The sequence below is a fragment of the Macaca thibetana genome, chromosome 6 (genome assembly GCF_024542745.1).
Source record: "Macaca thibetana thibetana isolate TM-01 chromosome 6, ASM2454274v1, whole genome shotgun sequence".
NCBI classification, from domain to species: Eukaryota; Metazoa; Chordata; class Mammalia; order Primates; family Cercopithecidae; genus Macaca; species Macaca thibetana.
The window spans coordinates 106,523,958-106,551,349 of record NC_065583.1 but is presented as its reverse complement, the minus strand read 5'-3'; the positions used below and the strand labels follow the sequence as shown (position 1 = coordinate 106,551,349).

The 27,392-nt window shown below is 40.5% G+C and overlaps 1 pseudogene; it reads left to right on the top strand.

The window, feature by feature from the left end:
• The first annotated feature begins 545 nt into the window (after positions 1-545).
• Positions 546-27,392, top strand: part of LOC126956163 (zinc finger protein 701-like) — a 68,659-nt pseudogene continuing 41,812 nt past the window's right edge.

Genomic DNA, 27,392 nt, shown 5'->3' with positions numbered 1-27,392 from the left:
TAAATCACAAGAATCAGGATAATTTATTATTATTTCTACTCTTTGAGTTTTCATCTTTAGGATTTAAGGTACTATGGTTCTACAGGAGTCAGAGCTTATTCTAAATTCCTCACTTTCAGGCTGGGCATGGTGGCTCACACTTGTAATCCCAGCACTTTGGGAGGCCAAAGTGGGCAGATCACTTGAGGTCAGGAGTTCAAGACCAGCCTGGCCAACATGGCGAAACCCCATCTCTCTACTAAAAGTGCAAAACTTAGCTGGGCATGATAGCCCATGCCTGTAGTCTCAGCTACTCGAGAGGCCGAGGCACAGGAATTGCTTGAAACTGAGAGGTAGAAATTGCAGTGAGTAGAGATCACACCACTGCACTGCAGCCTGAGTGACAGAGTGAGACTCTATATCAAAAATAATAATAATAATAATAATAATAATTCCTCACTTTCTTCATTAAAAATACAAAGCATGTAAAGATTAAAATTAAATTGGACCAGGAAGCGAATCCCGTGGAGTGAAGGTCACACTGCAGTGAACTGACTTCTAAAGACTCTTGGTAAATGAGGAAGAAACCCGGAAGAGGAAGAGGAAAGCAAAGGGGTCAGGGATGGCTCTTCCTCAGGGTCTATTGACATTCAGGGATGTGGCCATAGAATTCTCTCAGGAGGAGTAGAAATGCCTGAACCCTGCTCAGAGGACTTTATACAGAGATGTGATGTTGGAGAATTATAGGAACCTGATCTCCCTGGATATCTCTTCCAAATGCATGATGAAGAAGTTGTCATCAACAGGGCAAGGCAACACAGAAGTGCTCCGCACAGGCGCACTGCAAAGACATGTAAGTCATCACATTGGAGATTTTTGCTTTCAGGAAATTGAGAAAGATATTCATGACTTTGTGTTTCAGTGGCAAGAAGATAAAAGAAATGGCCGTGAAGCACCCATGACAGAAATAAAAAAGTTGACGGGTAGTACAGGCCGATATGATCAAAGGCATGCTGGAAACAAGCTTATTAAAGATCAGCTTGGATCAAGCTTTCATTCGCATCTGACTGAACTGCACCTATTTCAGCCCAAAGGGAAAATTGGTAATCAAGTTGAGAAGTCTATCAACGATGCTTTCTCAGTTGCAGCATCCCAAAGAATTTCTTGTAGGCCCCAAAACCGTATTTCAAATAAGTATGGGAATAATTCCCTCCATTCTTCATTACTTACAAAAAAATGGGAAGTACACATGAGAGAAAAATCTTTCCAATGTAATGAGCGTGGCAAAGCCTTTAATTGTAGCTCACTCTTAAAAAAACATCAGAAAATCCATTTAGGAGAGGAAACAATATAAATGTAATGTATGTGGCAAGGTCTTTAACCAGAAGCAATACCTTGCATGCCATAGATGTCACACTGGTGAGAAACCTTACAAGTGTAATGAGTGTGGCAAGACCTTTGGTCACAATTCAGCCCTCTTAGTTCACAAGGCAATTCATACTGGAGAGAAACCTTGCAAGTGTAATGAATGTGGCAAGGTTTTTAATCACAAATCAAACGTTGCATGTCATCATAGACTTCATACTGTAAAGAAACCTTACAAGTGTAATGAATGTGGCAAGGTTTTTAATAGAAAATCAAACCTTGAATGTCATCATAGGCTTTATACTGGAAAGAAATATTTCAAGTGTATTAATGTGGCGAGGTTTTTAGGCAACAATCAAACTTTGCATGTCATCATAGACTTCATACTGGAAAGAAACCTTACAAATGTGAAGAATGTGACAAGGTTTTCAATTTCAAACCACTTCTTGAAATACATAGAAGAGTTCATACTGGAGAGAAACCATAGAAATGTAAGGTTTGTGACAAGGATTTTGGGTGTGATTCACACCTGGTACAACATACTGGAATTCACACTGGAGGGGAACTGTACAAGTGTAATAAGTATGACAAAGCCTTTAATGGGCAGTCAACACTTACTCACCATCAAGCAATCCATGGTGTAGGGAAACTTTACTAATGTAATGATTGTCACAAAGTCTTCAGTAATGCTACAACCATTGCAAAACACTGGAGAATCCATAATGAAGAGAGGTCTTACAAGTGTAATAAACGTGGCATATTTTTCAGACATCGTTCATACCTTGCAGTTCATTGGTGATCTCTCTCTCTTTTTTTTTTTTTTTTTTTTTTTTTTGAGACGGAGTCTTGCTCTGTCGCCCAGGCTGGAGTGCAGTGGCTGGATCTCAGCTCACTGCAAGCTCCGCCTTTTCAGTTCACGCTATTCTCCTGCCTCAGCCACCCGAGTAGCTGGGACTATAGGCGCCCGCCACCATGCCTGGCTAGTTTTTTGTATTTTTTAGTAGAGACGGGGTTTCACCGTGTTAGCCAGGATGGTCTCGATCTCCTGACCTTGTGATCCGCCCGTCTCGGCCTCCCAAAGTGCTGGGATTACAGGCTTGAGCCACATTGGTGATCTCATACAGGAGAGAAACCTCACGAATGTGATGATTGTGGCAAAAGCTTTACTTCACATTCACACCACAGTAGATATCAGAGAATCCATAATGGGCAGAAATCTTACAAATGTCATATGTGTGGTAAGGTCTTCAGTCTGAGGTCATTACTTGCAGAATATCAGAGAATTCATTTTTGAGGTAATAGTTCCAAATGCAATGAGTATAGCAAGGATTAATTGACTAATTTAGAGTCAATTCAGCATTGACTTGAGTTTGAGTTGACTTAAAACATTGAGTTCAAGCATTAATTGACATTAAGGTGTTTATGTTAAGAGGATTGGGCCAGGCGCAGTGGCTCACGCCTGTAATCCCAGCATTTGGGAGGCCAAGGTGGGTAGATCACTTGAGGTCAGGACTTTGAGACCAGCCTGGCCAAAAGACATGAGCCACTTTTCCCAGCCTGTTTTTTGTTTAACAAAAACTGATGGGGATTTTTATGGGTATTGTGTTAAATCTAAATCACATTGGGTTATACAATCATTTAACAATATTAATTTTTCCAAACCATCAACATGGGTTGTATCTCTATATATGTTTTTAATCATTTTGATCAATGTTTGTAGATTTCAAGGTAGGAAATTCTCAGCTTTTTACATTTATGCCTAAGTGTTTATTTAAGTTCTGTAGCAAACGGAAGTGTTTTTAAATTTTCATTTAAAATTGTTTATTGTTATATATGGAAATTCAACTAATTTTTGGTGCTGATAATTTATTCTGCAAACACACTGAATGTGTTTATTAGTTCCAGTAGTATTTTGGCTGATTGTGATTTTCTACACAGAATATCATGTCATCTACAAGCAAATATAATTTTACTTCTTTCTTTCTGATTTGGATGAGTTTTACTTCTTTTGCTATTTAATTACTCTCGCTAGGACAGCCAGTACTTATTGAATAGAAACAGTGAAAGCATTCTTGCATCATGTGAGATCCTACAGGAAAAGCATTCCATTTTGCCTGCTTGGTTATTTCTATTGTTGAGGTAAATTTCCTTCTCTATCTATTTTGTTTAGGATTTCTATGATGACTGTAAGTTGAATTTTGTGAAATGCTTTTTCTCCATCTATTGAGATGATGTGTTTTCATCTTTCATTCTCTTCAAGTGGTATATCATATTGATTTGCTTGAATATGTTGAATCATCCTTGCATCCCAGAAGTAAGTGGCACTTGCATATCTACTACCATCCTTTTATATATCCTTTTGAATACCGTTTTCCAGTACAAGGGGTCTTCAAGAAGCTCATAGAAAAATACGTATTATGAGAAAATTGTGCATGAATTCCACACATTTTGCACCAAAATAAATTGCTACAAATCTGTTATATCTGAACAGACTCTAGTTTGAGGCACTCAGAAGGGTAAGACATGAGTCTGAAAAGAGACGCCATCAAAGCAATATAAAGTCTGCTAAAATTGAAACAAGCAGAAACATCAAATTTATAATGAGACCAGATGCAGTGGCTCAGGCCTGTAATCCCAGCACTTTCAGAGGCCAAGGCAGGTGGGTCCCGTGAGCCCAGGGATTCAAGACCAGCCTGGGCAAAATGGTGAAACCCCTTCTCTACAAAGAATACAAAAATTAGCTGGGCATGGTGGCACATGCCTGCAGGGCCAGCTACTGTGGAGTCTGCAGTGGGAAGATGTCCTGAACCTGGGAGGTCGAGGCTGCAGTGAGCTGTGATCATGCCACTGCACTCCAGTATGGGTGACAGAGCAAGATACTGTCTCAAAAAAAGAATACTTATGGTAAAGTTTGGGTAGAGGAATAATGAAATCATTGATGCTTTATGAAAAGGTTGTGGAGACGATGCCCAAAAGAAATCAACAGTTTGCAAATGGAGAACTCATTTTGAGTTGGGACAAGACAGTGTTGAAATTGATGCATGGAGCGGCAGGCGGACCATCCACATCAGTTTCACACACACAAAAATTAATCTTGTTCATACCGCAATGAAGAGGACTGACAGCTAATAGCAGAAACAAGTCAGGAGTTTGAGAACAGGCTGGTTAACATGGTGAAATCTCGTCTCTGCTAAAAATACAAAAATTGGTCGAGTATGGTGGCAGGCACGTGTAATCCCAGTTCTTCAGGAGTCTGAGGCCGGAGAATCGCTTGAACCCAGGAGGCAGCAGGTTGCAGTGAGCCAAGATGGCACCATTGCACTCCAGCCTGGGCAACAAGAACAAAACTTTGTCTCAAAAGAAAAAAGAAGGTGTCAAGCCCCTTCTCTTTTTTTCTCTGCCATCGTGGTGTGTACTTGACTCTGCTTCTCACCAGATCTTCTCACAAGACTTTCAGGATTAAGCGACTCATGGCCAAGAAATAAAAGTAAAATTGTCCCATTCCCCAGTGGATTCGGATAATAAAATCAGGTACAACTCTAAAAGGAGACGTTGGAGAAGAACTAAGCTGCGTCTATTAGTAATTGCACATGAGATGACACACATATTTATGTTGTGTGAGCATCATAATCACATTACCATATCAAGCTGAAAATTTCACCATTACCTGGAGAGTTGGACATGTTTTATTGGGAATATATTTTTTCTCTCTGAATCAGTTATGAACACATTGGTTGTCTGGGTTCAGTAATAAATATGTGAGACTTTTCATTAAAAAAAATTAAAGTTAAATTGCCATGCCATTAATGGAGAAAAGGAGCATTTTAACAAGAACAGTTTTCCCCCACCCCACTTCCATCTGATGCCAATCAAAACATACCACTGGCTATTTAGTAAAAACAATTTAATAAACCCCAGAACAAAAGCAGTGTACTTGTACACAGACATACAAATTAATGTGGAAAGAGAAAATGAAAGAATAAAGAAAACTAAACTCTAGTTGTTAGGGTATCCTGGAACCAAATTGTAGTTTTCCAACTAAGAACGTGTCTTTGTCTGTGTAGAACAGTTCTAGATTCAAGTAGCAGGTACTTTTTTTTTTGAGATGGAGTTTCATTCTTGTTGCCCAGGTTGGAATGCAATGGCATGATCTCAGCTCACTGCAACCTCTACCTCCCGGGTTCAAGTGATTTTCCTGCCTCAGCCTCCCGAGTAGGTGGGATTACAGGCACGCGCCACCATGCCTGGCTAGAAAGTACTCTTTTTTAAATAGATGCCTCCATTATTGCTGCCGAACACATCAATTGTATCTTCTTCCTCCACTTTCAGCTGTGCAGGTATCTAGTTCATTGATTTGCTGCTTGTCAAATGCAGATCTGATCTGCCTGACAAACCCTATGCCTCACAATAGGCTCTGGCATTTGAAGGCTTGGCTGGGACTAAGATCTGTTTCCAAAGTGGCTCACACATATGCCTGGCAAGCTAGTGCTGGTTGTTAGCAGGACGCTGCAATTCCTTACCACAAGGACCTCTCCATAGGGTTTCTTGAGAGTCTCATGACATGGCAGCTGGCTTCCCCCATTGTGAGTGATCCTGGACTCAGGTTTGGATACAGAGAAAGGAATTTCTGCTACTATAACTTTCCTAGCCTATTTCATCACCTCCACCCATTCTTGCCCTTGGGAGGAAGAGGAGTTTCTGGTTGGTAAATTTAGTGGAAGGAATTAAGTATGGTCAGTTAGCTTCTTTGGGCTTATTTTGGAGCAGGTTAATCCTCAGGAGGCAGACATTCTACTCTAATCTATTTTTTGGCCAGACTAAAGGGCCCACTCTTTAGGAGAGTCTTTGACTTGTCCAGCTATTCCAGGAACGGAGTGGGCTGGGTTGAAGGTAAGCCCATGTGGCTATAGATCTAAAGTCATGATCTCCCATCAGCATTGCCAGTGACATTTTGAGCTCCACCAATATGACGCTATATCAGTTAGTTCTCAACACTGGAAGAGCAGATGGGACCTCTTCCAACCTGAAAATTTGATGGATGGGAATAAAATTAGATTAATTCACCAAATAATTTGAGGAATGAAACTGTTTCCCACTGGGTAAATCTGAACATCTTCAAGGCTGGGGATATTACTGTGTTCAATTCTTTTCCATACAGCCTAAGAAGGTACTATCAAGACTTCTTCCAGAGGAGTGTTTGGATAGGGAGAGCACAGGAAATCGGGGGTGGAAATGTAGAGAGAGTGAGTCATTTTTGTTTATCATCCTTGCCCTCAAGTTGTCTTACCTGCTTTGGTCAAATGTCTAGTGGCGTTATTAATGTGAGAAATACCAACCAGTTAAAATTTTCCTGGCAGACTTCTGACTCCAATCTCTACTTCCTGTTGTAACAACAGATCCTCAACAACAACGATGACTACTATAATAATAGTACTTACTATTTTTGAGCACCTACCACAAGCCCAACAGCATCCTTTGAACTTTACATACATTGTTTCTGATGTTTATATGAGCCCTAAGAGGTAGATATTATTTTCATTTTACAGGTGAGGACAATAAGGCCCAGACAGGTTAAGAAACATGCTGCAGGTCACACAGAGATTGAAATTCCTTTCTGTCTGACTCCAAAGCTCATGCTCTTTTCATTCTGTCACATCTCAACTCTTCAGGGTGGAGAGTGCAGTTAAAGAAGAGAGTGTTCTTGCTTTTTGAGGCTTCTTGACTTCTCCTAGGAGGGTTTTCCAGATAACCCAGAAACTCAGGGGACATTAAGACAGAGGATTCAATTCAGAGATCATCTTACCCTTCCAACAGCCCCATCTCCTGCCCCACTCACTTCCCAGCCATGAAACTGTTATCACATCTAACTCAGAAATGTGCTAAGAGGCCATCTGTTCAGCCAGGAGGTGCCATTATCTTTTATGGTCCTTGAAAATGGTCGTTGCCTGAGTAATTGAAACTGCATTTGACAATGGAAGATGAGATTCTGTGTCTCTCAGGGACTATATCTACATTGCTATTTTGTCTTCCCATGGCAAAAGGAACTTGAAACAACTCTAATCTTGAGAGGAGAAAACAGCAATTACCTTAATAGGTGTGGTAGGCAGAACAATGACTTTCCACAGCCATCCATGTCTTTTTCCCTGGGACCTGGGAATATGGTTCCTTACATGGCAAAAGGGACTTTGCAGATGTGATTAAATTAAGAGATTTGTATTGGAGGAGATTATTTTGGATTATCTAGTGGGCCCAATATTATCACAAGGGTCCTTAGGAGGGAAGGAAGGAGGCAGGAGAGTCAGAGAAGATGTGACTATAGCAGCAGAGGATTGCTGACTGGGGGTCATAAGCTAAGGAATGCAGGAAGCCTCTAGAAGCTGGAAAAGGCAAGGAAACAGATGCCCCCTAGACCCCTAGAAGCAACACAGCCATGCTGACACCTTTTAGTCCGGTGAGATCCAGTCAGATTTCTGACTTCTAGAACTGGATGTTAATTTGTATTGCTTTAAGGCACTAAATTTGTGGTAATTTGTTACAGTGGCAGCAGGAAATGAATACGCTAAGATACTCTCTACTCTTCTTCACTTAATTATTTATACAATTGGCCATTAAAAATCCTGGCGAGAACCTCTGTGTCTACTAGCGACCTCGCCATCTAGTCTTTTCTTGCAAAGCAAGAGGCATTGGGCATATCAAGTCCGGCATACCATGTTGTTATTGCCTCTTTTCATAATGGCCTTGTGGAGCAATGAACTTACACAATACTGTTTCATACTGATAAGTAAAGAAACTTTGACAGATCAACACCATTTCTGTGGAGTCAAACACTAGAGGGCTCTGCATAGCCTGTTACTTACTCTGAGATGTAATAAATACAAATCAGCAATAGTACAACTAGTAGATGGCATATGTCCATTTGTGGCTTGTGCTTCTGGAAAACAAGGCATGGCTATCACCACTAGGCAGCTCCCCGGGTTTCCTGAGCCAGCTATTACCAACGGAACTGCTTCAGTGCTAAGGGAAATGAGGTGAAAAAAGTCAATGACTCCCAGTCAAGCTCCAAAGGAAATGGCATAGCTAATGCAAGCTCCTCTGAAGCTGACCCGGTATCTGTCAGTGTTGACGGTTAATGACCCTGGTTGGGGCTCCATTAGAGACTGGGGTAGACAGCATCTTTGTTTTCAACTGAACACTTTAGAAACTGCCTTGTGGATTAAAGACGTCCACTGACTAAATGCCAGCCAGCAGGATAATGATTTAATTAACCCTCCTACTGAAGCTGGTGGGAACCCAAAGCAGTCATTTCCTGGTAGAAACTCTTACCACAAAACAAATTCAATTGATTTCTGCCCACTCCTCTCATCCTCGGTGGAAATCAGAAAGAGCAAAACAATTCCAGCTGGTTAAACCAAAGATGCCTTCCGGAGGGCTTCAATTTGCCAACACTGCAGGGAGCCGGGATGAGCTGGGATCCAATAAACCCCATGCAGCTTTGGCGCAGTGTGTCAGGTCCCTTCTAGATTCTTACACTCCTCTGTGCTCTGGGTTATCTCCTCTATGCACTCTCAGGGGAAATTTCCCCTCATTGATTAAATGCTGCATTACCCCTTAATAAGTGTTTATGCACTGGTCACATTACTTGCTAAATCAGAAATAAGGCATTCCTGCCTCAAGCACTGGAAATCATCCCAGTAAGTGGCTAATGCTACGTTTGTCAGGATACCAGAATTTAACATCGAATTAGTCAATCAAATTACCAGAAGGAGATAAAGTGATATTTTGGCATTTCCATTTTACTGATGGGGTTAGAAATCCATGTCCCTCACAATGCATTCCCTGAGCACCTCTGATGTGCTGGCACACTTAGAAAAAGCTAACTAATCCTATGTTAATGTGTACAGTCAGGATCTGAGACCTAAATCTAGGTAGCGTCAGATCATTCACTGTTTGGGATTATTTGCATTTCTATTATTTTGTCGGAAGATGGCAAGATTAACTTATACAAAATTTAATTCTTCGGTGGGCACTCTGCTAGATGTATCATTTAATCTACAGACTAACTTGCTGTCAATTTGGGTCTTCCAATAAGTAAATGCTGAGATAGAGTCAGGGTTATTGGGGAATAACACTAGTGTCTCTATTTCATTTACTTTGGCTCTGATCTTTGTGATTTCTTTTCTACTGGCAAATTTGGGTTTGGTTTGTTCTTGTTTTTCTGGTTCCTTGAGATGCAACATGAAGTTGTTAATTTTTGATCTTTCTATTTTTTTGATGTAGGCATTTAATGCTATAAGATTCCCTCTTAGCATTGTTTTTGCTGTATCCCAGAGGTTTCGGTATGTTGTGTTTCTGTTTTAACTCATTTCAAAAAAGTTTTAAATTTACATCTTAATTTATTCATTGACCCAATGATAATTCAGGAACATGTTGTTTAATTTCCAGGTATTGTGTAGTTTCAAGAATTCCTCGTTATTGATTTCTAGTTTTATTTTGCTGTAGCTTGCCAAGATACTTGTTATGATTTTGATTTTTAAAAATTTGTTGAGACTTGTTTTGTGGTCTAAAATATGGTCTGTCTTGGAGAACGTTCCACTTGCTGACAAGAACACATATTCTACAGTTGGTGTGCAAATTAGTCTATAACATTCTAAGTCAATTTGGTCAAAAGAACAATTAAGTCCATTTTTTTGGTTATTTTTCAGTCTCGATGACCTGTCTAGTGCTATGACTGTGGTAATGAAGTCCTCCACTACTGTATTGCTGTCTATCTCTTTCTGTGTGTCTGCTAATATTTGTTTTATGACCCTGGGTGCTTTGGTGTTGGGTGCATATATATTTAAGATTGTTATATCCTCTTGCTGAATTCATTCCTTTATCATTATATATTGACCTTCTTTGTGTGTTTTTATTAAACTGTTTTTGATTTAAAGTGTGTGTGTGTGTGTGTGTGTGTTTTGTTTTGTTTTGTTTTGAGATAGAGTCTTGCTCCATCACCCAGGATGGAGTGCAGTGGTACAATCTTGGCTCACTACAACCTCCACCTTATAGGTTTAAGTGATTCTCCTGCCTCAGCTTCCCAAGGAGCTGGGATTACAGGCACCTGCAACCATGCCCAGCTAGTTTTTGTATGTTTAATACAGACATGGTTTCACCACGTTGGCCAGGCTGGTCTTGAACTCCTGACCTCAAGTGATCCACCTGCCTTGGCCTCCCAAAGTGCTGGGATTACAAGTGTAAGCCACTGTGCCTGGTCCTAAAGTCTGTTTTATGTGATGTAAGTATAGCTATTCCTGCTTGCTTTTGGTGGTGGGTTTATTTATTTATTTATTTGTTTATTTATTTTATTTATTTATTTTTTTGACTGTGTCTTGCTCTGTCACCCAGGCAGGAGTGCTCACTGCAACCTCTTCCTCCCAGGTTCAAGCAATTCTCCTGCCTCAGCCTCCTGAGTAGCTGGGATTATAGGCCTGTGCCACCACACCCAGCTAATTTTTGTAATTTAGTAGAGACGGGGTTTCACCATGTTGGTCATGCTGGTCTCGAACTACTGACCTCGTGATCCGCCTGCCTCAGCCTCCCAAAGTGCTGGGATTATAGGCATGAGCCACTGTGCCCAGCCTCTGCTTGCTTTTGGTTTTAAAAAACCAAAGAGGAAATTTTTCCTAACTCATTCGATGAGGCCAGTACCATTTCAATACCAAAACTAGACAAGGTCATAAGGAAAAAAAAAAAAAAAACTAAAGACCAATATTTCTGGTAAATATAGATGCAAAAATCTCCAACAAAATACTAGCAAACCAAATCCAACAGCACATGAAAAAGATAATATACCATGATCAAGTGGTTTTATACTAGGGAGGCAAGGTTGTTTTAACATAAGTAAATTAATAAATGTGACTCATCACATAAAGAGAAGCACAAAAACCACACATGATCATCTCAATAGATGCAGAAAAAGCATTTGCTGAAATTCCTTCATGATAAAAGCCTTCAGACTAAGCATAGAAGGAACATACCTCAAAATAATAAAAGCCATATATGACAAACCCACAGCCAACATCATACTGAATGGGAAAAAGTTGAATGCATTCCCTCTAAGAGCTGGAACAAGAAAATAATGCCCACTTTCACCATTCCTATTCAACATAGTATTCAAAGTCCTAGCCAGAGAAATCAGGCAAGAGAAAAAAATAAAAGTCATGCAAGTTAGAAAAGAGGAAGTCAAATTATTCCTGTTCATTGATATGAGCCTATTTCTAGAAAACCCCAAAGACTCCAACAAAAAACTCTTAGATTTTATAAATAAATTAGGTAAAGTTTTATGATACAAAATCAAACTGCAAAAATTAGTAGCATTTCTATATACCAGTAATGATCAAGCTGATAACCAAATCAAGAAGGCAATGCCTTTTACAATAGCTAAAACAAAACAAAACAAAACAAATAACAGCAAAAAAAAAAAAACCACCATAGGAATATATTTAACCAAGGAGGTGAAATACCTCTACAAAAAAACCTACAAAACACAGAGGAAAGAAATTTTAGATGGCACAAACAAATGGAAAAACCTCCCATGTTCATGGATTGGAAGAATTAATATCATTAAAATGAGTATACTGCCCAAAGCAATCTATAGATTCAATGTAATTCCAATAAAAATACTGTCATTTTTCATAAAATTAAAAAAAAAATCATGAGATTCATAATGAATAAAAATAAAAGAACCCAAATAGCCAGAGCAATCAAAAAATAGTGTTGGGAAAATTGGATAGCCATATACAGAAGAATGAAACTAGATCCCTATCTCTCACTATATAAAAAAGTCAATTCCAGATGGCTCAAAGGCTCATGTAAGAGCTAAAACTATAAAAATACTAGAAGAAAACCTAGGGAAAATTCTTCTGGGCATTGATCTAGGCAAAGAATTCGTGATTAAGATTTCAAAAGCACAAGAAACAAAACCAAAAATAGACAAATGGGACTTAAACAAAGAACTATGCACAGCAAAAGAAATAATCAACAGAATAAACATACAACCTGCAGAATGGCATAAAATATTTTCAAACTATGCTTCCAACAAAGGATGAATATCCAGAATTTACAAGGTACTCAAACAACTCAACAACGACAACAAAACAAATAGCCTTATTAAAAAGTGGACAAAGGACATGAAAAGACATTTTTCAAAAGAAGATATACAAATGGCTAATAACATATGAAAAAATGCTCAATATCACTCATAATTAGAGACATGCAAATTAAAACCACAATGAGATACCATCTTGCACCAGTCAGAATGGCTGCTAACAAAGACAAAAACAACGTGTTGGTGAGGATGGGGAGAAAAGGGAACACTTGTACACTGTTGATAGGAATGCAAATTATTACAACCTCTATGGAAAACAATATGGAGATTTTTCAAAGAACTAAAAATAGAACTATTCAATCCAGTAATCCCACTACTGGGTATCTACACAAAAGAAAAGAAATCATTCTATCAAAAAGATACCTGCACTCATATGTTTATTGCAGCACTATTCACAATACCAAAGATATAGAGCAAACTAAGTGTCCATCGACAGATGATTGGACAAAGAAAATGTGGTATCTATACCCAACGGAATACTATTCAGCTATTTAAAAAGAATGAAATAATATCTTTTGTTGCAATATGGATGGAACTGAAGACCATTATCTTAAGTGAAACAAATAAGACAAAGACAAATGTTGCATGTTCTCACAAGTGGAAGTTAAATAATGTGTACACATGCACATAAAGTATGAAATGATAGACACCGGAGACTTGGGAGAATGGAGGGCTGGGAGGCAGGTGAATGATGAGGAATTAGTTAATGGGCATGATGTACATTATTTGGGTGACTGATACACTAAAAGCCCAGACTTCACCACTATGCAATATATTCATGTAGCAAAATTATACTTGTACTCCTTAAATTTATACAAATAAAAAAATTAAATTAAATTAAAAATGATGCAGTAATCCAGGCAAGAAATGATGAAGACTTGGATTAGGGCATGGCAGTGGGGATAATCACATTTAGGACATATATTTTGAAGGTAGAATTGATGGTATTTGCTGGTAGACCCAATCCAAGGTATGGGAGAAGAAAAACATCAGAATGACACCAAGGTTGTTGGTCTGTGCAGTGAGAGGTGTGGTGTTGCCACTAGCTAAGAAAGAGAAGACTGTAGGAGCAACTGGTTCAGAGGGCTATTAGAAGCTCATGCAGCTGTAATAAATTTGAGATATGTAAGCAATAGACACAGAGGTCTGGAGTTCAAAGTAGAGTTCTGTGCTGGAAACATAAATGTAAGAACCATTCACTTATTTATTTATTTATTTATTTTTGAGATGGAGTCTCCCTGTGTCGCCCAGGCTGGAGTGCAGTGGCCGGATCTCAGCTCACCGCAAGCTCTGCCTCTCAGGTTTATGCCATTCTCCTGCCTCAGCCTCCCCAGTAGCTGGGACTACAGGCGCCCGCCACCTCGCCCGGCTAGTTTTCTGTATTTTTTAGTAGAGACGGGGTTTCACTGTGTTAGCCAGGATGGTCTCAATCTCCTGACCTTGTGACCCGTCTGTCTCGGCCTCCCAAAGTGCTGGGATTACAGGCTTGAGCCACTGTGCCCGGCCGAACCATCCACTTATAACTGAAAAATTAAATTTAAAGCAGTGACTGCAGCTGATATTAATAAGGAAGGAGACCACCCCTCATATTGTCTTATGCCCAATTTCTGCCTCCAAAGAAAGAAGAAGTAAAAACTAAAAGGCAGAAATGAAATCCACAGGCAGACAGCCCGGCGCCGCAACCTGGGCCTGGTAGTTAAAGATCGACCCCTGACCTAACTGGTTCTGTTATCTATAGATTACAGACATTGTATAGAAATGCACTGTGAAAATCCCTATCTTGTTTTGTTCTGATCTAATTACTGGTGCACGCAGCCCCCAGTCACGTACCCCCTGCTTGCTCAATCAATCACGACCCTCTCACATGCACCCCCTTAGAGTTGTGAGCCCTTAAAAGGGACAGGAATTGCTCACTCAGGGAGCTCGGCTCTTGAGACTGAAGTCTTGCCAATGCCCCTGGCCAAATAAACCCCTTCCTTCTTTAACTCGGTGTCTGAGGAGTTTTGTCTGCTGCTTGTCCTGCTACATTTCTTGGTTCCCTGACCGGGAAGCGAGGTGAATGGTGGATGGTTGAGGCAGCTCCTTAGGCGGCTTAAGCCTGCCCTGTGGAACATCCTGCAGAGTACTCAGACCAGCCCAAGCAACGCGGATCCTGGGAGCGCTCCCAGGTAGGCATTTGCCCCGGTGGGACTCCTTGCCAGAGCAGTGTGTGGCAGGCCCCTGTGGAGGATCAACGCAGTGGCTGAACACTGGGAAGGAACAGGCACTTGGAGTCTGGACATCTAAAACTTGGTAAGACTAGTCTTTGAAACTTGCCCACTCTGTTTGAGTGGAAGCGTGGCCTGATCACCCAAGGCGTGCCTTTATCGGCACTTTGGTTTTGGTTTTGATTTGGATTGAATTGCTTGACAGGACTGGTCTTGGGAACTTGCCCACTCCATTTGAGTGGAAGCGTGGCCTGATCACCCACGGCGTGCCTGTACTGGCACTTTGGTTTTTGTTTTTGACTTGACTTGGATTGCTTGATACTTTGGTTTTGGTTTTGACCTGGCTTGGATTTCTGGATACTCTGATTTTGGTTTTGATTTTGGTTTGGTGTAAACTACAAAAGTGTGTGTGTGCCCTTTTTACCTGTTCTTTGTTTTGTGGTGTGCGTGTGGTGTGAGCGTGGTGTTTTGTCTAGAGGAAACACGGGTGAGGAACAAAGTAAGCCCACCCCACTAGGAACTATGTGGAAAATTTTCAAAAAAAGGATTTAAGGGAGACTATGGAGTACTATGACACCAGGAACACTTAAAACTTTGTGTAAGACATGAAAAAATGCTCATCATCACTGGCCATCAGAGAAATGCAAATCAAAACCACAATGAGATACCATCTCACACCAGTTAGAATGGCGATCATTCAAAAGTCAGGAAACAGCAGGTGCTGGAGAGGATGTGGAGAAATAGGAACACTTTTACACTGTTGGTGGGATTGTAAACTAGTTCAAACATTATGGAAAACAGTATGGCGATTCCTCAAGGATCTAGAACTAGATGTACCATATGACCCAGCCATCCCATTACTGGGTATATACCCAAAGGATTATAAATTATGCTGCTATAAAGACACATGCACTCGTATGTTTATTGCAGCACTATTCACAATAGCAAAGACTTGGAATCAACCCAAATGTCCATCAGTGACAGATTGGATTAAGAAAATGTGGCACATATACACCATGGAATACTATGCAGCCATCAAAAAGGATGAGTTTGTGTCCTTTGTAGGGACATGGATGCAGCTGGAAACCATCATTCTTAGCAATCTATCACAAGAACAGAAAACCAAACACCGCATGTTCTCACTCATAGGTGGGAACTGAACAATGAGATCACTTGGACTCAGGAAGGGGAACATCACACACAGGGGCCTGTCATGGGGAGCGGGGAGGGGGGAGGGATTGCATTGGGAGTTATACCTGATGTAAATGACGAGTTGATGGGTGCAGCACACCAACATGGCACAAGTATACATATGTAACAAACCTTCACGTTATGCACATGTACCCTACAACTTAAAGTATAATAATAATAAATAAATTAAAAAAAAAAAAAAAAACTTTGTGTAAGATAGACTGGCCAGCATTAGAGGTAGGTTGGCCATTAGAAGGAAGAGTGGACAGGTCCCTTGTTTCAAAGGTATGGCACAAGGTAACCTGTAAGCCAGGAAACCCAGACCAGCTTGTTTTAGATCTCCTGCCCCCAACACACAGTGGTTGAGAGAACAGCAGCATAAGCGGCTGGCAGAGGCAAAGAGAGAGAGAGGAAGAGACAGAGAGGAAGAGACAGACAAAGAGGGTGTCAAGGAGAGAGAGAGAGAGAGAAAGAGGCAGAGAGAGAGGAAGAGACAGAGGCAAAAGGAAAGTCAAAGAGAGAAAGAAAGAAAGAGAGAGATATATAAGTAGTTAAGAAAAAAAAAAAAGTGTATCCTATTCCTTTAAAAGTCATCATACCAATGCTAATTTGGACAAAACAAGGTCTTATTGATAGCAAAAGATAATTAAAATCCCAAACTTACAAGGTTTTCAACAAAAGTAAAGTTTGCTAAAAGTTAACAGTGTAACATGTATTATAGTAATTCTATTCTTGTGGCCTTAGACAGTCTAGTCCACAGACATAAAAAAAGGTTCGCTTTGGAAAAGAAAAAGAATGGTTATCATCTTCAAAAAAAAAAAAAAAAAAAAGGGGGGGGGGAATTTATATAAAAAGAGTGTTATATGGTAAATTCTTGTCCTGAAATAAATTAACTGGTTGTTTAAAGAAAGAAATGTTTGTAATAAGTCAGAAAGTTAAGGCATATAAAAAAAATTGCCTGTAAAAGTTGTGAAAGAAAAAAAAAAAAGGTTATAAAAAAATGTGTGTTGGCTGGGCGTGGTGGCTCATGCCTGTAATCCCAGTACTTTGGGAGGCTGAGGTGGGCAGATCACGAGGTCAGGAGATCAAGACCATCCTGGCTAACACAGTGAAACCTCGTCTCTACTGAAAATACAAAAAAGTAAAAATTAGCCAGGCGTGGTGGCAGGTGCCTGCAGTCCCAGCTTCTAGGGAGGCTGAGGCAGGAGAATGGTGGGAACACGGGAGGCGGAGCTTGCAGTGAGCCGAGATAGCGCCACTGCACTCCAGCCTGGACGATAGAGCGAGACTCTGTGTCAAAAAAAAAAAAAAAAGTATGTTAAAAAAAGAATTTATGCAAAAAATATTGTATAATTTAAAAGTAACTAGGCCTCCTGAATGTAAAACTATTGAAAGAAAAAAAAAAACAGTTTTTGTGCAAGGTGTGTAAGGAAAGCAAAATATACCATTGGTAAAAGGATTATAAGGAGGCATAAGAATGTATATTTTTACCTACATTAAAAAGTTAAAAATTACTGTTTTGAAGGTTTAAGCAAGGTTTAAAATGTTAATTGTAAAGAACATTCTGTGTGTAAACATATTAGCTAAAGTTAAAGAAGTATCATCCAGTTTTTCTGTGAACTGGACATTAAAATAAAAGCATAACAGGTTTTTCTTAAAGCACCAACCTGCTCTTTAGCAAAAATTGTAAAAGGTTAAAAAGAGTCTATAAAATCTTACCTTGTGGTCAAACATCAAAAATTAAATAAATATGTCCACAAGGTTTTGTTAAAATTAGGTTTAACATTAATAACACACAAATATAAAGATAAAATTTAGCTTATGTGGTATAGAAATCATATGAGAAGCACTGTTAAATGTAAAATGGTATTTGGCTTTCCTTGGTTTAAAACTAATAAAAATAGGTGCTAAAGGAAATTCATCAGTAAAAAGGCTCTAAAAATTATATACTTGGTTTATCTTCAACTTTCCTTTCTCGCAAAAAAAAAACAAAAAACAAAATAAAACCAAAAAAAACCCTAAAAGTCTTTTAATGCATGTACTACCCCTAGAATTTCCAGCAAACCAGCACCAGCCTGAAGATCACATTCTCATCGAAAGGTGGAAAGAAGAAAAACTTGAGCCAGCCTGGGAAGGACCTTACCTTGTGCTGCTAACCACCAAGACTGCTGTTCATACAGCAAAAAAAGGATGGGCTCATCACACCCGAGTCAAGAAAGCACCACCCCCTCCAGAGTCATGGGCCATAGTCCCAGGGGAAAACCCTACCAAACTAAAGCTAAGAAAAATTTAACTCTTTTAATCTATTCTATTACTCTTTCTTCTGTCCTCGTTCTATTGCTGACCATCTAGTTATTGATATAACCAAGTCAATTTCACCTCAAACTATTGCATTTAATGCTTGCCTTGTTATACCCTGTGAGGACTTGCCAAGTCAAAGACAGCTTTCTACTTCAGAAAAGTACTTCTGTCCCTCCTGACTCTCCTCAGGCTGGGCATTAGTAAACTAGGACCATTTAATCTGGGGAGATTTTGATAAAGACCCCAGTGCCAACCAGGAGTGTTGCCCCCTGATGTAGAGCATTCGTGCCATAGTTGGTCCAACGTTCTGTGGACCACTAAAGAGCAAGGATGGACTGCCACAACTGATTTTGTAATTTCCCTAAAACCATACATTCATTTTACTAGAGGATCATAGAAGTTAAAGACTTAAAAAAACTTTAGCAATTAAGACAGGATACCAAGATGCAAACGCCTGGTTAAAATGGATCAAATATTCCATCTGCACATTAAACAAAAGCAATTGTTATGCTTGTGCACATGGCAGGCCAGAGGCCCGGATTGTCCCCCTTCCACTAAGGTGGTCCTCCAGTCGACCAGGTGTAGGCTGCATGATAGCTCTTTTCCAGGACTCTACAGCCTGGAGTAATAAGTCATGCCAAGCTCTCTCTGCTATATCCCAAAGTCCCTGCAGGTCAGCCCCTGAAGGCCATCCAGCTTCCATCTCCCAACACTAAGTTCACTTCATGTCTCTCACAGCAGGGAGGAAACTTAGCATTCCTTGGAGACCTGAAAGGATGCAGTGAGCTTAAGAATTTTCAAGAGCTTATCAATCAGTCAGCCCTTGTTCATCCTTGAGCAGATGTGTGGTGGGGTATTGTGGTGGACCTTTACTAGGCACTCTGCTGAATAACTGGAGTGGCACTTGTACTTTAGTCCAATTGGCTATCCCTTTCACCCTGGCATTTCATCAACCAGAAGGGAAAAATAATAATAAGATATCATAAAGCGAGAGAAGCCCCTTACGGGTTTTTCAACTCTCATGTCTATTTAGATGCAATTGGAGTCCCACGAGGAATACCAGATCAATTTAAAGCTTGAAATCAAATAGTTGCAGGATTTGAGTCAATATTTTAGTAGGTGATGGTTAATAAAAATGTAGATTATATAAACTACATCTATTACAACCAACAGCAATGAGCTTTTCATGAGTTAAAAGAAAAACTCATGTCGGCCCCAGCCCTGAGGCTACCTGACCTGACAAAACTCTTTACACTCTATGTGTCAGAAAGAGAAAAAATGGCAGTTGGAGTTTTAACCCAGACTGTGGGGCCTGGCCAAGGCCAGTGGCCTATCTCTCAAAACAACTAGACAGAGTTAAAAAAGGCTGGCCCCCAGGTCTAAGGGCCCTAGCAGCAAAGGCCCTGTTAGCACAAGAAGCAGATAAACTAACCATTAGGCAAAACCTGAATATAAAGCCCCTCATGCTGTGGTAACTTTAATAAATACCAAAGAACATCAATGGTTAACAAATGCTAGAATAACCAAGTACCAAAGCTTGCTGTGTGAAAATCCCCACATAACCACTGAAGTTTGCAAAACCCTAAACCCCACCACCTTGTTCTCAGTATCAGAGAGCCCAGTTGAACATAACTGTGTAGAGGTGTTAGACTCAGTTTATTCTAGCAGGCCCAACTTCTGAGACCATCCTTAAACATTAGTAGACTGTAAGTGGTACAAGGACGGGAGCAGCTTTGCCAACCCCTGCAAAGTGACTCTGAAGACGACGACAAGCCCTGCTCCAGTCACACCCAGAAGCTGACTGGTCCATGCACGGCTGAAGCATGAGGAAACTCATTACAGGACTCATTTTCCTTAAAATTTGGACTTGTACAGTAAGGACTTCAACTGACCTTCCTCAGACTGAGGGCTGTTCCCAGTGTATACATCAAGTCACTGAGGTAGGACAAAAGGTTGCTAAGGTCCTATTATTTTACAGTTATTATAAGTGTACTGGAACTCTAAAAAGAACTTGTTTGTATAATGTTATTCTATACAAGGTATGTAGCCCAGGAAATGACCAACCTGATGTGTGTTATGACCCATCTGAGCCTCCCATGACCACAATTCTTAAAATAAGATTAAGGACTAAGGACTGGTGGGAGTTCATAAATGATATGAGTAAAGTGTTAGCCAAAAAAAAAAAAAAAAGGGTGCCCAAACAAATCACCTTAAAATTTGATGCCTGTGCTGTCATTAATAGTAGTAAGTTAGGAATAAGGTGTGGTTCTCTTAATTAGAAAAGAGGCTATATGGCAGAAAATAAGTACATCTGTCATAAATTAGGACTGTGTGGAAATAAATGTAAATACTGGTCTTGTGTCATTTAGGCCACTTGGATAAAAGAAAAGAATGGGCCGGGCGTCGTGGCTCAAGCCTGTAATCCCAGCACTTTGGGAGGCCAAGACGGGCGGATCACTAGATCAGGAGATCGAGACCATCCTGGCTAACATGGTGAAACCCCGTCTCTACTAAAAAAATACAAAAAACTAGCTGGGCGAGGTGGCGGGCACCTATAGCCCCAGCTACTCGGGAGGCTGAGGCAGGAGAATAGCATGAACCTGGGAGGTGGAGCTTGCAGTGAGCTGAGATCCGGCCACTGCACTCCAGCTTGGGCGACAGAGCGAGAATCCATCTCAACAACAACAACAACAACAACAACAACAACAACAAGAAAAGAAAGATGAAAAGGATCCAGTCCACCTTCAGAAACGAAAAAATGGCCCTTCCTGTACTAAGGGACAATGTAACCCCTTAGAGCTAGTAATAACCAATCCCCTTGATCCTTGCTGGAAAGAAGAGAAGTGTGTGACCATCGGAATTGATGGGGCCAGACTGGATCCTCGAGTAAATATCTTGGTTCGAGGAGAAGTTTACAAACGCTCTCCTGAGCCACTGTTTCAAACTTTCTATGATGAACTAAATGTACCAGTACCAGAAATTCCAGGAAAAACAAGAAATTTGTTTTTGCAATTAGCCGACCATGTAGCCCAGTCTCTCAATGTCACTTCATGTTATGTATGTAGAGGAACTATAATAGGAGATCAGTGGCCATTGGAAGCCTAAGAATTAGTGCCTACAGACCCAGTTCCTGATGAATTCCCAGCTCAAAAGAATCACCCTGATAATTCCTGGGTCCTAAAAGCCTCAATTATTAGACAATATTGCATAGCTAGAGAAGGAAAAGAATTCACTCACCCTGTAGGATGACTTAGTTGTCTGGGACAGAAACTGTATAATGGTACCACAAAAACAGTCACTTGGTGGAGTTCCAATCAAACAGAGAGGAATCCGTTTAGCAAATTCTCAAAGTTGCAAACCGTGTGGACCCACCCGGAGTCCCACCGGGACTGGACAGCCCCCACTGAGTTGTATTGGATATGCGGGCATAGAGCTTATGTCAAATTACCTGACCAGTGGGCAGGTAGTTGTGTTATTGGCACTATTAAGCCATCTTTCTTCCTACTGCCCATAAAAACAGTTGAACTCCTGGGCTTCCCTGTCTATGCTTCTCATAAAAAGAGAAGCATAACTATAGGAAATTGGAAAGATGATGAATGGGCCCCTGAGAGAATCATACAATATTATGGGCCTGCTACTCGGGCACAAGATGGCTCATGGGGAAACTGGACCCACATTTACATGATCAACCGAATCATACAGTTACAATCTGTCTTAGAAATAATCACTAATAAAACCAGCACAGCCTTGACTATTCTGGCCTGGCAAGAAACTCAGATGAGAAATGCTATCTATCAAAATAGATTGGCTCTTGACTACTTGCTAGCAGCTGAAGAAGGGAAAATTTAACCTTACTAATTGCTGTCTACACATTGATGACCAAGGGCAAGTAGTTGAAGACATAGTTAGAGATATGACAAAACTGGCACATGTGTCCATGCAAGTGTGGCATGGATTTGATCCTGGGGCCATGTTTGGAAAATGGTTCCCAGTGCTAGAAGGATTTAAAACTCTTATAATAGGAGTTATAATAATAATAGGAACCTGCCTACTGCTCCCTTGTTTGACATCTGTAGTTCCTCAAATGATTAAAAGCTTCATTGCTACCTTAGTTCGCCAAAATGCCTCAGCACAAATGTACTATATAAATCACTATTGATCTGTCTTGCAAGAAGGCATGGGTAGTGAAAATAAAAGTGAGAACTCCCAATAATAAAATGAGTGAGAGTCTCAAAAGGGGGGAATAAGGGAGGAGACCACCCCTCATATTATCTTATGCCCAATTTCTGCCTCCAAAGAAAGAAGAAGTAAAAACTAAAAGGCAGAAATGAAATCCACAGGCAGACAGGCCAGCACCGCAACCTGGGCCTGGTAGTTAAAGATCGACCCCTGACCTAACTGGTTCTGTTATCTATAGATTACAGACATTGTATATAAATGCACTGTGAAAATCCCTATCTTGTTTTGTTCCGATCTAATTACCGGTGCACGCAGCCCCCAGTCAAGATGTGGAATGATTTGGAGGAATTAGGAAATGAACAGAAAAGAATCCTTCAGAATTTGCCAGCCACTATAACCCTTCTCTTGATTATTTTGGGTACATGTGCTTGCCTAATACAAGCCAATTTTGATTGTCAGGCTTCCTCCAAAGTCATAACTTAGTTGGGAGGTGGGTAATTTGTGCACAGCGAGGGCAGCCATATAACCCAAGCATGGTATACTTCTTTTTTTTTGGAGATGGAGTTTCACTCCTGTTGCCCAGGCTGGAGTGCAATGGTGCCATCTCGGTTCACTGCAACCTCCACCTCCCAGGTTCAAGTGATTCTCCTGCCTCAGCTTCCTGAGTAGCTGGGATTACAGGTATGTGCCACCACGCTGGGCTAATTTTTGTACTTTTAGTAGACAAGGGGTTTCTCCAAGTTGGTCAGGCTGGTCTTGAACTCCTGACCTCAGGCGATCCACTTGCCTTGGCCTCCCAAAGTGCTGGGATTACAGGTGTGAGCCACCGTGCCCAGCCAAGCATGGTATACTTCTTCAGAACTTCTATAGCTGCCATATCACACCCTTGGCTCTTAAGTGGGTGGTCAACTCAGATCTCAAGATCACCTTCACATACATTTAACTCTGAGGGAATAGAAATGGAACAGTTAAACATGCAGGAAAAGGGCAACAGCCCTGAAAGCTTCAGAATTAGACAAGAATACAGAGGTGAGGCACAGGAAACAGCACGATGCTGCTGAGCACCCAGCCACAGAAAGGAGTTGCACTGGAGGGAGCTCTGGGGTAGGGGTTCTAATAAGTGGAGAGGTCTGCTTACTTAAAAATTCTGTTGGGGGAGATAGTCATTCACATTCTGCTTCTGTTACTAAATTTTGTTCAACATTTCAACCAATAAATTCAGAGGCTGGCAAAGGTGGAGCATAAGATAATTTTCACCGACTGGCTCTCTACAGGCTCAATTAACTGCCTTCTACACCGGAGGTGAGTATGGAGAGCTTCAAAGGCTTTCAAGGTAACAGTAGAGTGCTCAGCATTCCAAGGGAGTGAGTGAAGGAAGACTTGGCACACTATGAAAGGTACAACTCTGTGCCTTTACCTAGTCCTTTCTTAGGTCCACATACTTCCTGCCTTAGGAAATCTTCAAGGCAGGGTCACAAATTATATAAAGAGGATATATTTGAAGGTTGAAAAATTAACTTGATCTAGTAATTGTCCACAGGTTGTAGTCCATGCCTTTATTTATGTCTTTATTTAGAGACGGAGTCTTACTCTGTCACACAGGCTAGAGTGCAGTGGCATGATCTCGGCTCACTGCAAACTGCACCTCCTGCGTTCAAGCAATTCTCATGCTTCAGCCTCCCGAGCAGCTGGGATTACAGGCATGTGCCACCTTGCCCAGCTAATTTTTTAATTTTTAGTAGAGATGGGGTTTCAACATTTTGGCCAGGCTGCTCTCGAACTCCTGGCCTCAAGGGATCTGCCCGCCTCGGCCTCCCAAAGTGCTGGGATTACAGGCGTGAGCCACTGCACCTGGCCGATGCCTTTATTTTGACAGAATAACAAAGAAATATACAAACTGTCAGGCCTCTGAGCCCAAGCCAAGCCATCGCATCCCCTGTGACTTGCAGGTATACACCCAGTTAGCCTGAAGTAACTGAAGAATCACAAAAGAAGTGAAAATGCCCTGCCCCACCTTAACTGATGACATTTCACCACAAAAGAAGTGAAAATGGCCGGTCCTTGCCTTAAGTGATGATATTACCTTGTGAAAGTCCTTTTCCTGGCTCATCCTGGCTCAAAAAGCTCCCCCACTGAGTACCTTGTGACTTTCATTCCTGCGGGCCAGAGAACAACCCCCCTTTGACTAATTTTCCTTTACCTACCCAAATCCTATAAAACGGCCCCACCCTTATCTCCTTTTGCTGACTCTCTTTTTGGACTCAGCCCGCTTGCACCCAGGTGATTAAAAAGCTTTATTGCTCACACAAAGCCTGTTTGGTGGTCTCTTCACACAGGCACGCATGACACATACAATAACCAACAGTAATCTAAAAATTGAAATGGGTAACAGTCAAGTGGAACACAAAGTCCATATAGATTATACTTAATAAAAAATTTCACTGCCAATATACAACTAAAAATCAGTCAATTAGTCTAGATATGACAAAGAATAAACACAAACTCAATTTACGCCTTGAGGCTTGACAACTTTGCTGAATTATGAAGCCTCCAGCGAAGATAGACATAATTTGTTACCAAAATATAAGAACTATGAGCAACAGTTTCCTATCACTTGTTGGCCAGTTGATGAACTGATTCTTGATGATTGACACTAACAAACTGATTACATATGTGTGCATATACACCTTAAGGGAATGGAAAGATACCTGTGAGAGAAGAAGAAAAGGATGATAAAAGAAAATAAAAAAAAAACACTGCACAACAGTGATGTCTTTCAAAGGCAGATAACTGAGTTCTATCTGTTCAAACTTCCTTTGCTTGTGAATTCATTTGTAAACACTAACCCATATCTAGTTCACTCAATTTGAGAATATTTAATAAGAAAAACTTTATTATTTAAATCACACTCGTTTTATTTTTTGGAAAAGGAAAAAATAAATGTAATTATAAACCCACAGTAACAAACCATAGAAAAAGTTAAGTATCTTTCAAAAAGAATGAGAATAACTTAGGAAAAGAATTGAAAACATTAGTAGGACTCTGCGAAAGTATTTCCCAGCATTTTTACAAGCTCTAGCAGCCTCTGTAGGGGTGAAAAGGTAATCCCTTTTTACTACCCATCGCCAGGATCCTGGCAGATACTTCTACAACAAAAGGCAGGTGAGCAAGAGAGAAGCACAGCACATTTGCTTAACAAATTTTATGTGACATGGGAGCTTTTGAAATGAAGACCCAAAGATCCAAGGAAAACTGTGTAGATTTCTGTTTTTCTTTGACGGAGAAGGGACAGGCATGTAGAAACGCGATTGGACAAACGATTGAATGAAAACGAACTGAGAGGGAACTAAGCCCTGTTTGTGCAGATTCTTCCTCGCCAATCTGGAGCATTTCTTCCTTTGGGGGTTGAGGGCAGAACACCCGTCATTCGGCAGCCTTTAGGGGAGAAGGGAGAAAGTCAGACAGTAATTTCTTGCTTTGAGGGAAAGGAGTTCTACTTTCTATGACTGACTTCAGGAGAGAAATGAGGGAAAGTGAAGGAAGATGGGAGAAGGTCAGAGAGAATTTTTTGCTCTTCTAGGGATGGAAAAATTCCACCTCCACCCTCTTAGGGTCTTGGCTGGGTCTGAGAATTAAATTAATGTCATACAGATTAACAGGTGAAAAGCATACAAATTTATTTAATATAAGTTTTACATGGCAGGGGAGCCCTCATAGATAAATGAAGACCCAAAGAAGCAGTTAGAGTGAGTTACTTATATACTGAATTGGACAAGGAATTATAAGTTGTGAAGAAGCAACTAACTTGTGTGGAGAGGCTTTAAAAGATAAGAGTTATTCTGTCAAAGTCTGCAGTATTCTCTTGGTTTTAACTTTTCATCCTTGAAGATAAGGATGCTGTCTTTCCTCCTAGTATAGGGAGAGTGTCTTCCACACTAGAATTTCATCTTCAGCTCTTAAGAAACAGCATGAAGGTCAAAGTGATCTTCCGGCATCTGCTGTTTTTCAGGTGTCTTTAACTTAAACAGTCAACGTGCCAGAATATCATATTTTAACACCTTAACTTCCGAGGCCCTCCCAGCCTCCTTCAGTTCAGAGTATCCAGTATGCCAAAGTACCAGACTTTGGGGTATCATGCTCTGAGCTCTAATACCTCTTAAATATGGTGATGGTCATTTTAAAACATATTATTTTTATACAAAAATATGTAGGTATTAGAAAATATAGATTTAAAAAAATTACTTGCAATTCCACTTTCCAGAAAGGATAGAATTTGCATTTTGGTGACTATCTTTTCAGAATGTTTTCTATATGGTAATAGCTTTCAGGCAGAGAAAAGAAATGAAGTGGCAGAGATGATATCAAATACTGTGATATTTTGAGAAATCCTTTGAGGAATATATATATATATATATATATATATATATATATGACAATTCCAAATTATTTCAAAGTAATTGACAAATCAAAAACTTTGCACAAGAAGGAGTAAGACCTAGAAGACGATGAAAACATCACAAAGAACGAGTGGGGGTAGATAGCAGCCATGAGAGGTGATCTATTTGTAAGTCAGAAAATACTGTTGTCTTGACTGGTTTTGAAAATTCATCAAAAGAGGAGGAAGAGTAGAGATATAAAATGAGAACTATCAGAGTGTAGTTTTGAAACTTGTTTCAAGTGTGTTGGCAGGCAGTGGTCGGGGAGGGCGCTCAGTGTATCAGTGCACTCCATACTTGAGGTTAAAAATGCATGAATGTCACAATAGCAGATTGAAACACTGAGCCCTTGGAGACCAGAACAAAGAGGAAGTGGTGAAGGGATTCCACCACCAGGTGGTAATACTCACCAGTCCAAAGGGATATAAGAGAGGGAAAAATCATTGCATTCAATCAGAACCTTATGCTCTGATGCCAAACTTACACTGCCCAGCTAATGGAAGTGGTTTGACCCATTGACCTGCGGGGTACAACATTAATACTTTAAAGACTCATCACATGTCCTCTTGAGAAAAGAGTACACTCCTT